The sequence below is a fragment of the Cannabis sativa genome, chromosome 3, assembly GCF_029168945.1.
Source record: "Cannabis sativa cultivar Pink pepper isolate KNU-18-1 chromosome 3, ASM2916894v1, whole genome shotgun sequence".
Lineage (NCBI taxonomy): Eukaryota > Viridiplantae > Streptophyta > Magnoliopsida > Rosales > Cannabaceae > Cannabis > Cannabis sativa.
In genome coordinates this window covers 12234510-12246933 of record NC_083603.1, presented here as the reverse complement: position 1 = coordinate 12246933, position 12424 = coordinate 12234510, and positions in this window count along the sequence as shown.

Here is a 12424-nt window from a genome sequence, read left to right as displayed (position 1 = left end):
GTTCGGGACACAAACCCTGGCTTTATACAAAAGCACCCCACTAGCTGACACTGAAAAGTCTTTGGCTTGACCAGCTAATACCTCATCTCGGATCTTCACTAACTCTGGATCTGTCGTCTGAGCAACCTTTATTCTTTCTAACAGATCAGATTGCAGCGTTAAGTTGTGTAGCTGACCTACCACAAACTCAATGCTGGACCTGACTATATCCTCTGCTAGCTGAGGTGAGATCTGAACTATGCTAGCCACTTGCCCGGGACCCTTTCTGCTCAGGGCATCGGCCACTACATTGGCTTTCCCGGGATGGTAAAGGATCTCACAATCATAATCCTTTACTAGTTCCAACCAACGCCTTTGTCTCATGTTCAAATCTTTCTGAGTAAAGAAATACTTGAGACTTTTATGGTCGGTATAGATCTCGCACTTCTCCCCATAAAGGTAATGCCGCCAAATCTTCAGTGCAAAAACCACTGCGGCCAATTCTAAATCATGAGTCGGGTATCGCTGTTCATAGTCCTTTAACTGACGGGAGGCATAAGCGATAACCCGATCGGCTTGCATCAATACGCACCCCAAACCCTGTTTGGATGCGTCACAGTAGACTACGAACTTCTCCTCGTCCGAAGGCAAAGCTAGTACCGGAGCAGTAATCAATCTCTGTTTCAGCTCCTAAAAACTAGCTTCGCATTTATCTGACCAGATAAATCGCTGATTCTTCTTTGTAAGCTCGGTTAGGGGCATTGAAATTTTGGAGAACCCCTCCACGAACCTACGGTAGTACCCAGCTAATCCCAAGAAGCTTCTGATCTCTGTCACTGTCTTCGGTCTCGGCCAATCCCTGACGGATTCGATCTTCCCGGGATCCACCTTGATCCCATCCTTACCCACAATGTGTCCTAGGAAGGACACCTGAGACAACCAGAACTCACATTTCTTGAACTTGGCGTAGAGTCTATGTTCTCGAAGTCGTTGCAGTACCATCTGAAGATGTAACTCGTGCTCCTCTTCTGACTGAGAGTACACGAGGATGTCGTCGATAAACACAATCACACAGATATCGAGGAAATCCTTGAATACCCTATTCATCAGGTCCATGAATGCTGCAGGAGCGTTGGTTAGTCCGAATGACATAACCAGGAACTCGTAGTGTCCATACCTAGTGCGGAAAGCCGTCTTTGGAATGTCCTCCTCTCGGATCCTCAACTGATGATAACCCGAACGGAGATCAATCTTAGAAAAGACCGTCTTCCCCTGAAGCTGATCGAACAAGTCATCGATCCTAGGTAATGGATATTTATTCTTCACCGTCAGCTTGTTCAACTCTCTGTAGTCGATGCACATCCTCATAGATCCATCCTTCTTCTTGACGAACAAAACCGGGGCTCCCCAGGGTGACACACTGGGCCGAATGAACCCTATGTCAAGCAACCCTTGGAGCTGAATCTTCAATTCCTTAAGTTCAGCTGGAGCCATCCTATACGGGGCTTTGGAAACCGGATCCACCCCTGGTGCCAAGTCAATCACGAAGTCAATCTCCCTCTGAGGTGGTAACCCTGGAAGTTCTTCGGGAAAAACGTCCAAAAATTCCCGAACCACACTGATATCCTCTGGCCGAATGGTGTCTGGCCGAGTGGTGTCCACCACCACGGCCAGAAACCCTAAGCACCCACCGTGCAATAGTTCTTTCGCTGACATAGCCGAGATCACCGGGATCCGAGATCCCTGAACCGAACCCACAAATACGAACGGTTCTTCACTTTCCGGTTGGAAGACCACCATCTTCCTCTTACAGTCAATGCTCGCCGAATATTTAGATAGGAAATCCATTCCTAAAATAATATCAAATTCGACTAAGCTCATCTCTATCAGATCAGCGCTTAACTCTCTACCATCTATCCTGATCGGCATAGACCTAATCCACCTATTGGAGATAACCAATTCTCCGCTGTAATGTGGTTCCAAACCCCGATTCATATCTATCAAAGGGTCTACCCAACTTACTAAAGACTCGGCCGCCACATAAGAACGTGTAGCCCCGTAATCAAACAAAGATCGAATAAAGCGAGTCATTAATAAAAATCGACTGTAACAACCGATGGGCCGGCATCCGCATCGGCTCGCGTGATAGCGAACACCCCGGGCCGGAGTGGGTATCGCCGGAGCTCTCGGTGCCTCCGGCCGAGCCGGGGACATTCCCTCTTGAAGTGCCGGGCATGCCACAATGAAAGCATCCCCGCCCTTGCACTCTCCCCGATGATGCCTCTTGCGGCTAGGGCACTCGGGGTAGGAGAATCGGGTCTCATTACCACCAGACGACTCCCTCCGTTCGGTTCCCCGAACCTCTTGTTCGGCTCGAGCCGCCGAAGCAGTGGGTGCCCTCTTCCTCCGATCAATGGCCGAACCACTACTCCCCCGCCGAAGCCCGATGCAGAGGGGTAGGAGCTCCGCCACTAACCGAGTACCGGGCCGATTCCCGACATGCACCCCACCGCGCCCTCGCCTCGCGGTGCCTTCTCCACCATCTGAGCATAGGTGGTGCTGTCGTCAGTGGTAATCATCAGGTCATGCCTGATCTTGGGATTCAACCCGTCCAGATACTTCTCCTTCCTGCTGAAGTCGGTCGGCACAATTCCCGAGGCTAACCTCGCCAACCGGTCAAACTGAGTAGTATACTCAGTGACACTCATGTTCTCCCGCTGGGTCAGGTGAACGAACTCTTTCCTCTTGGCGCTTCTGACCGCCTCATTATAGTACTTCGCGTTGAAGAGTTCCTGGAACCTTTCCCAGGTCATGGTGGTGACATCGTGAATCTGAGACACCATGTCCCACCATACCAGGGCATCCTCCTGGAACTGGAATGTGGCGCACACCACTCTGTCATTACCGGTGACACCCATAAAGTTCGACTCGGTGATCACCGTAAGCCACTGCTCGGCTTTCGACACATCTGGACCTCCCAGGAATACCGGAGGTGCTTGCTTCCGGAACCGCTCATACAACGGTTCCAATCTATGGGCCGCCACCACTATCTCGGCCTGGGCAGCAGGGGCAGGTGCCACTGGAACTACTGGCACTGGAACTGCAGGAGCACCCTGCTGTCTCATCCTCTGAATCTCGAGGTCTTGTTCTTCGATCCGGGCTTGCATCTCCGCAAACCGCAACTCCCGCCCGGGGCTCCCCGATCGGTGGGGAGCTGGGCAGCCTGTGGCGGGTTCTCATCACCCCGACCACGAGCCCTGCCTCGGGGACCTCTACCTCGGCCCCTAGCAGGTGGGGGAAACCGAGCTCCCTCTCCCTGATTCGACCCCACGGAGTTGCCCCGACTCCTGGTAGTCCGCCTGGCGTCCATCTAGTTAGAACCGCCTGCGAAACCAAGAGTTGGCATATCAGGTCGTATTCAAGGCGAGCTTACTAATGCCGCTTAATTTGGAAATTAGAAATGAAACATGCGCCTATTCTACTATCAGACTACTAGCATGCTTCCTAACAGGCTTTTCTTTTTCATAACTGAATAAAATAAACTACTAAAGCAATAAAGGCTTACTGAACCGTGAACCGAGCTAACTGCTGATGATGATTGTACATGTCGTGACGATCTTCGGAAGACAACCTGGCGGCTCTGATACCAAGTTGTAACACCCTAACTATTTTAGGCGTATTACGTGATTTTTAAACGTACTGTGCAGCTCGTTGCTAATCAACGAGGTTTATGGAAAAACGTGATTAATTAAAAATTTTGCTTTTTCATTAACTTATAACCCATTTTACAAAAGTCTCGGGATCCCGATTTATAAAAATATTTACAAACGTTTTAACTGTTCAACTTTTACATCAAAATGAAAGTCGTCTAACGACAGTTACAAAAATCTCGGCCCCGTCGTCCCGAGGATCGTACGCTCCAGCCTAACCGCCCCGAGCATGTACAATCTCAAATGCTCGGTCACGGTCCATCCGCCCACTGACCTTGCCTTTACCTACACATGAACGTAAGCCGTGAGTCGACGGACTCGGTAAGAAAAGCATAATAATATCATACATAAAACCGATCGCCGTGTCCAACACGATACCGAGTCCCGCTTACCGCCATGTCCAACATGGTACCGAGCACTACCGCCATGTCCAACATGGTACCGAGTTTTGAACGTTCGGGGGACGGTACTATTGACAAGTATCCTCACGATCGGTCGAACCGGTCATACTCCGCCGCCGGTCATACTCCAGCTCGTACCGACGGGATAGGTCAATAAGATCGAACCACCAACCGGTGTCACTGATCGGTCGAACCGGTCATACTCCGCCGTCGGTCATACTCCGGCACCGTACCGACGTGACGGGGTTGGGTGGTTCGAAGCCTAAATACATATCTAATGTAATCTAACAGGCTTCCTACATGCACGCTAAACATGTAATCTACATATGCATACCGTTATACTAATCTTACCCGGATTCCGATTTCGTGTGTGTGCGGTCAACCTCGACCGGAACCGAAGCCGAACGGCGGACATCGGCTCCTAAACCATAAAAATCACAACGCTATAAGTGACACGCTAAATCACTTCCCGGGGACTAAAACTTGAAACTAAAAGTTTCTCTATCGATAAAAAACATGGCAATACCCCTAAAAACCCAAAAACGAGGAAAACTAGGGTTCTGAAAAATCCCCAACCTACAGACGGTTGCCCAACCTAATTCCGGTTCTGGGAAAATTCAGGACCCCATCCGGAATTCCGGATGCTCAACCGGAATTCCGGTTCCTCGCAGGCAGCCAACTAAAAATCTCCTAACTTGACCAATTCAAACCCAATTGGTCCCAAACTTTCCAGACCTGTTCTATATGCCCCAAATAACAATTCCAAGGCATCAAACCTACCCAGAAACCACATACACAAATTTTGCCATTGGAGCTCAAGCTTTGAGTTCCAAACTCAAGCTTGAGCAAAACCACATAAACAAGCAATCCACAAGCTTAATTCTACTAAACTAAGCATAAAAATACCTCTGCAAACTAACAGAAACATCCAGCAATAACACAGAAACATATCATAGCATTTCATCCAAAAATCACATATTTTACATATAAACAACAAAGCTTTGAACACCCTATCTAGCATGCTTCAAACCACTCAATTAACATCACATAAACATACTTTGAATCACACAATTTAACCATAAAAACACAGCAGCAAACTCAACTAGAAATCATGCATGCATCTCATTTTTTTCCACATTTTTCTCAAGAAATTAAAGAGAAGGAACTAGGGAACACATACCACAACAAGAGATCTCTAGAGTAGCAAATTAGGGCTTGAATCTCTACCAAAAATCCCAGCTTTGAACCCCAAGTCTCAGCCGAAATGCAAGAGGAAAAGAGAGAGAGCTTTCTATTTTTTAAACTTTCTAATTTTTTTGACTAAGTGTAAAATGAGAGAAAAAGGGATTTTCAAGCTTAATATACCATTTTAATAAATCCATTTCAGCCAAAAGCAATTAAATAAATAAACATTTATTTCATTTAATAAACTCATATAAGACAAAACACTAATGGGGCAAAAAGACCACTTTGCCCCTCCACCATAAAATCACTAAAATCATGCTAAAGGGGTATTTTTGGGACATTCTAAATTCCCGGCCATTCCCGACATTCCCAATGTCTAAAACCCGTCCCCAAAATACTAACATACTAAGTTGTGATTTCTACTGAGCCAAACGCCGAGTTCCAAAATACCGGACACCGGAAATGCGAAATATAAAAACTGCTGATGACATAATTATGCATATCTGAATTTCATAATTAACAATGATAAATTATTTAAATAGCTATAAATAATTTCCTGCTTAACATAAATAATTACTAATTTCCAAATTAACTAAGCGGGCTTTACACAAGTCTTCTAAGTCATTTGGGTCATCAGGGTCATCAAGCCTTCTTCCTCTTCTTCATAGTCATTGTAACGCCCTATTTCATAGGAACGCCAAGTGTGTAATTTTATAAACTAGATTAATACTACTATATTAATTATTTATTAAAAATTGTGAGAATATTAAAAACTTGACTAATATAAAAGACTAAAAACGGACATTATAACGGCAGTAAAAAGGTGTTCCAGGGATCCCTGTTATAAAAAGTTTTACAAAAGTACTATATACAACAATGCCTTAAAAACATAAAACTAAAATACACAATAGATACAGCCAGTCTAAAACAACTCCTGAAAACCCGGCACACAGGCCGGTGGGGTCAATATGTACATTGCCGGAGAAGACAATCACCTCATGGCAACTCTAACTTTTCCTTACCCTAACCTGCACCACATAGCACTCGTGAGTCACAAAGACTCATCAAGAAAATCAATAATAATAATCATATAGTTTATTATTCGAATATTATCATTTATACACATTATTTATAAGATGAAATCCAAATCACTACTGGCATCTACCATCAATAAGCATCAGTATACAAATATCTTGTAATACAAAACCTATATACCAATAATATGAATCATATTCATTTAAAAATATAAATTATATATACGCTACTTCATAAAGTAACCATCTTCATTATATCACATTGCCTAATCAGGCAAGTCGATGCTTTAATCTAATAATCATGAACTGCGTTGCTTAATTAGGCAAGCCTGTGCCATAGCCTGACACCATATATCACATAAATGTATCACCTAATCAGGTGAGCTAGTGCCAAAAACTTTCACCCATATATCATATAATTGCATCACCTAATCAGATGAGCCCGTGCCACAACCTGGCACTAATATATCGCATCGCCTAATCAAACGAGCCCATACCTACGCCCGGTACTTATCATATGTCACTGACGCCCATATCTGCACGTCGCCAAGAGGAAACCCTACAATAGTTTCATCCTATGCCATAACCTGGCAATTTTCATATCACTGATGCCGTATCTACACGTCGCCAAGAGTAATCGCCTAATCAGACAAACTCGTACCTACGCCCGATACTTATCATATGTCACTGACGCCTGTATCTACACGTTGCCAAGAGGAAACCCTACAACGATTTCATTCTATGCCATAGCCTGGCAATTTTTATATCACTGTTGCCGTATCTACACGTCGCTAGGAGTAATTGTCTAATCAGATGAACTCGTACGTATGCCCGGTAATTATCATATGTCACTGATGCCCGTACCTACACCCGGTACGTCGCCAGGAGTATTGCATCACCTAATCAGGTGAGTCTGTACCTATGCTCGGTACTCATATATCACTGACGCTCGTACCTACGCCTGGTACGTCGCCAAGAGTATCGCATCACCTAATCAGGTGAGCCTGTATTCACATTCATAGTATCATTACATTATCATTGCTTAACCAATCAATTATTTCATTATATAATAATATTAATTATATCTCAATCTTAATCAATTCATAAAAATACTAATTGTATTACATACAACGTACTATGCAGTACAATATACTTTTCTTACCTCAAAATTTAGTTCAGGTATGTTGGCTGACCTACTTAGAGTACGATCGATGATCCCGGGCCCTGAAATTTGGAATTCAAAAATTTTCCCAAAAGTTAAAGTTTTTGTGTGGAGAATGTTGTCTAATGATATTCCTGTAGCTTCTTCTCTTTATAAGAAATGTGTTATTGACTCTCCTTTGTGTCCTCTTTGTAAACTTAGCCCTGAAACTATCAAGCATGCACTACTAGATTGCTCCAGATCGAGAAAAGCTTGGAAGTCTTCAAGGTTTGCTATGTATTATTAAAATTATAAACATCTTAATATCTATGACTTTTTTCTCCGTATTACTCATGAATTAGATAAAGATTATATTTGCATTCTTTGTTATTTTTTGTGGGCACTTTAAAATCAAAGGCATAATGCTTTTCATCATCAGCATACTCTCCATCCGGATGATGTTTTTAATTGGAGTGTTAATTTTTCTTCAAGTACTTGGATATGCAGCAGGTTCAAGCTCAAACTACCAATTCTGCCATTGCTCAACCAGATACACAAGGGCTGTTTCTATGGATTCTTTTCAAATTTATACAGATGCAGCCATTGATCTTAACTGTAGGAAATATAGCATTGGAGTGGTTGTTTTGGACAATCTTAATCAGGTTAAAGCAGGATTTTTCAAGTCTTTTACTGGTTGTGTTCCCCCTACAGTGGCAGAAGCCAAGGCAATTTTACAAGTTATTCAATGGGCTCGATTGCTTCATCTTCCGATGGATGTTCTTAAAACAGATTGTAAATCTATTGTTGAGAAGCTTGAATCTTGTAATTGGGGTTATAGCCTTTTGGATGACATTCTGATTTGTGTCAAAAACTTATTATCTTCCAGCCTAAATCTTAATTTGGTCCATGTTAGTAAAGAGTCTAATAAATTGGCTCATAGAGTTGCTAAGTTTGGTTTTGGACTTGATAATGAGTTAGTATGAAATGGTTATTTACCTTATTTTTAGTCTTGTGTGTTTTGTAGTGTTTGTTGTCCTTTTAATGCACAAGATTTCCTTCAAAAAAAAACAAAAAGAAAAAGGACATGCAGCCTATTTACCTCAAAATAAATAAATGAATAATTAAATAAAAACGAAAGAAAAAAAAAAAGTTAACACTTGCGGGCTATATTTTTGTAACTTTTTCCAAAACCACTATTTTTTTTAATCGAATAACGATTGCGTGTGGGAATGAGCACATAAAATAACAAGCCAGTAAATTATATTAATTAATTTTTTTAACAATATTTTTTTTTTTTGAATAAAACAATATTATTTTATTAAATATTAGTAGTAATAAAAAAGGTTTAACTTCAAATACAAAAGAAAAAAAAAATCCAATTTATGCATTAATAACTGTATTTATTATTATTATTATTATTTTTTTTTTGAGAAGAACATTAATAAAGATTCAAAATGCGAGAATATGGAACTGTACATATTCATTGATATTGCTACCGTTTTATTATCCAATTTATATGACAATTAAGACTATAGTATGATTTTTTTTTTTAATGAAAGCTGCCATAATTTGATTCTGTATGTATTTTTAAAATATAATGTGCATGTCTATAAAATCCTCCTTTAATAGTGATTGGAAAAAAGAAATTATAGGTAACAATTTGTTTTTAACTATTATGAAAATCATAATCTAAGGCTTAGTTTACTGATTAAATATATAAAAATGTTAATAGCCCAAATAAATCTAAATTATTCACTCATATTTTCTATTAATTAATTCCTAATTAATTCTATTATAATGAGTAATTCTTAATTATTAGTTATTTTTTTGTCTTAATTTTGTTTCTTATAATAACATATACCTAGGTAGAAAAAAAATATAAATCAATATTTTTGTAGACAATTAACTAATTATTTATGAGATACTAAATTTTATGCAAAACATAATTGGTATATATTTCATATTTAAAAAATATCGTTTCAATTAATCAAAAAATTAAAAGAAAATGTTTTTTTTTTGTAGATTTTATTCAATGGAAATTTTATTTAAACCCAAAAAATTTCTAAGCACACCCCATATTAATAATTTTTATTTTATATAAAATTTATATCTTCAATTATACAAAGTTTTTTTTTAATTTTTTTATTCCAATTCATATTTCTAAAAAATATACCTATCAATCAAAAATAAATTATATTTTAAATATTATGACAAAAAAATTAAAATAAAAAATTATATGAAATTTTTTTAAGAAAAAATAAAAAAAAATATACATGAGTTATAAAAAGTTATAAAAATAAAATTAAAATAAGTATTGAAATTAATATAAAATAATGTAAGAAATTTTTTTAAAAAAATATATTAAAGTAATTTTTAAAAATTATTTAAGTTTATATTTTTTTTAATAATAATGTGTATTTATTATTTTATGGGATACAAATAAAATTCCCTATTAAAAAATGTTAATAATTTTTTACTAAAATACCCCTTAAGTTTAAATATTAAGCTCAAATTTATTAGATAAAAAAAAAAGGTGTAACTGTAAAACAAAATTAATTTTGGTGTTAAAATTTAATTAATTTTTCAAATAAGTTATTTGGTCCTGACCGTCAACGGTCTTACCGACCGCTTTAAATCACTGTTTCGCTTTTTGCAGGGTGTTAGAATTGGATTTTTCTGCCTTTTATTTTTTATTATTAAAATTTTCTTCCATTTTTAATTATTATTTTTTGTTATATTTTTTTAAACCCACATGATTTGGGCACTCTCAGTTTTATTTCATTTAATAATTAATATTTTAATTGAAACAACAAGAAAAGAGCCATCGATATTATCGAGAAACAAAAAATTGTAATATAAAATTGGCCTTAATTTGAAAAAAAGAATAACACATCGAAAAATTGGTTTTATTTATTTTAAATTTTATTCAAAGAAGGAAGTAGTTTACTTTAGTTTTTATTTTTTTGCTGAACGAAGGGAGTAGTTTACCCAATAAAAAGAAAAAAAAAAGGAATAGTTAAATTTGTTAGTAAAGTCAACTTGTTAGCTTTCACATTTGTCTCAATATTGTTTATTTTTATTTATTTTATTTCATTGTAATTAGGTTGTCTCAATATTATTTGTTTTCAAAAGTTTGAAACTTTGCAAGACCAATTAAAACATAGGAAAAAATTAAGAAAATCATTTAGGAAAAAAGTAAAAATAAAATCAATAAAATATATCTTAGTTCATTTTTCAAGTTCAGAAAAGAAAACAAATCGATGCATAAACAATGATGGCATAATTACATTTTTTTAAAAAAAAAATGATGGCATAATTACATTAATAATTTAAATTAATGCAAAATTCTAATTTTATACATATCATATTTGCAGGCATAGATCTTATCAATGTTAATAAAATAAATATGATATGAAGTTAAGAAAAAATAATAAATAAATAAATATGATATTACGAAATAATCTCTATATTCTTACCTTTTTTTCATGATATTATTGCAATATTCTCCCCTCGGACCGATTGCATTATATTTTAACATTAATAAGAAAGTAAAACGAATAGAGTAGATATATTATATGGTTAATATTAAAAATTTTAATTGAATTTTATGTTTTGTAAAATAATAAATTACACTTTATAGTTTTTAAAATAAAACAAAATAGTATTATGAGCTTAATTTAATTTTTTTTTAATATAATAGTTTTGAAGATAATTACGCAAAAATATACCTAATTGTGTCATAACAACTCTAGATTAAATTATTATTAATTTTTATTTTGATAAAAATCAGTTAATAATACTATTTTATACCATTTTTGAAAATACAATGTCTTACTTATCAATTAACAAAATAGAGAGTCCAATAATAATTTTTGCAAAATACAAATTCTATTTAACATATATTATATTTATAAATTAATTAATTCAGATTGTAGTTGTTTTAAGTTTTTTTCTTTCACTATTCAGAGAAGAATTTATTTTTTATTGTTATTTCAGATTATATATTTATTACCACTACTTTTTATTTTATTCAATGATTATTTAAATTATTTTTATTTTAAAATAATATAAAATAATATTCTGAATTTAATTTTCTTAAATAACACTTAAAAATATTATAATTAGACTTTTACATCTTTTATATCGTAGAGACTGAATTCAAATAGATTATATTAAAAAAAAATAACAATAATTTAAAGTATTATCTTTTAAAATTTTAGAAACTTTTGTTATGTAACAAAAATAGATTGCTGAATTAATAATTTTTACACAATACCAAATTTAAAATAATATTTAGCCCTCTTAAATATTATTTTAGGTTCTTAAAATTATATATATTTATATATATATATATTATTTTAGGTATGGTCGCTCATTTCAAATTGTGAAAGTATAATCATGGAGCTTTATGGAAATAGCAATAATAATTTATTTATTTTTAGAAAAGATAACCATAATAAATAAAAAATAGAACAAAGAATTTGGACTCCAATTATGTTAGGAAACGTAAGATTTTCTTTTTTCTTAAATATAAATAAATAAAATTTGAGAGAAAGGAAACGTAAGTTTGGGATTTGAACTTTATTTGTAGATTAGCTTTGAATAAATACAAATAAAATTCATTATTTTATGCAAGGATTATAACTTTAACAGCAGAGCACCAGTTTGACTAGATTTCTATCCAAACAAGGTATTATTTTTTAATTATTATCAACATTTTTTTTTTCAAAAATATAAAAGTAAATTTTATTTTAAAGTTACAATTACTCCCTGGTCTATTTTTTTTTTTTTTTGAACCGAGTCTATTTCTTTTAATTAATAATAAATTTCAATGCAACTCCATCTACCCTAAAGGTGTTTGTTTTGGTATTACCAAAATACCCTTACCTTTTACTAAAACTTCCATTTGGTCCTTATTCCATTGCTATGCAAAACATACTAAAAACAACATTAGTTTCATTATTTTTCTTTCAG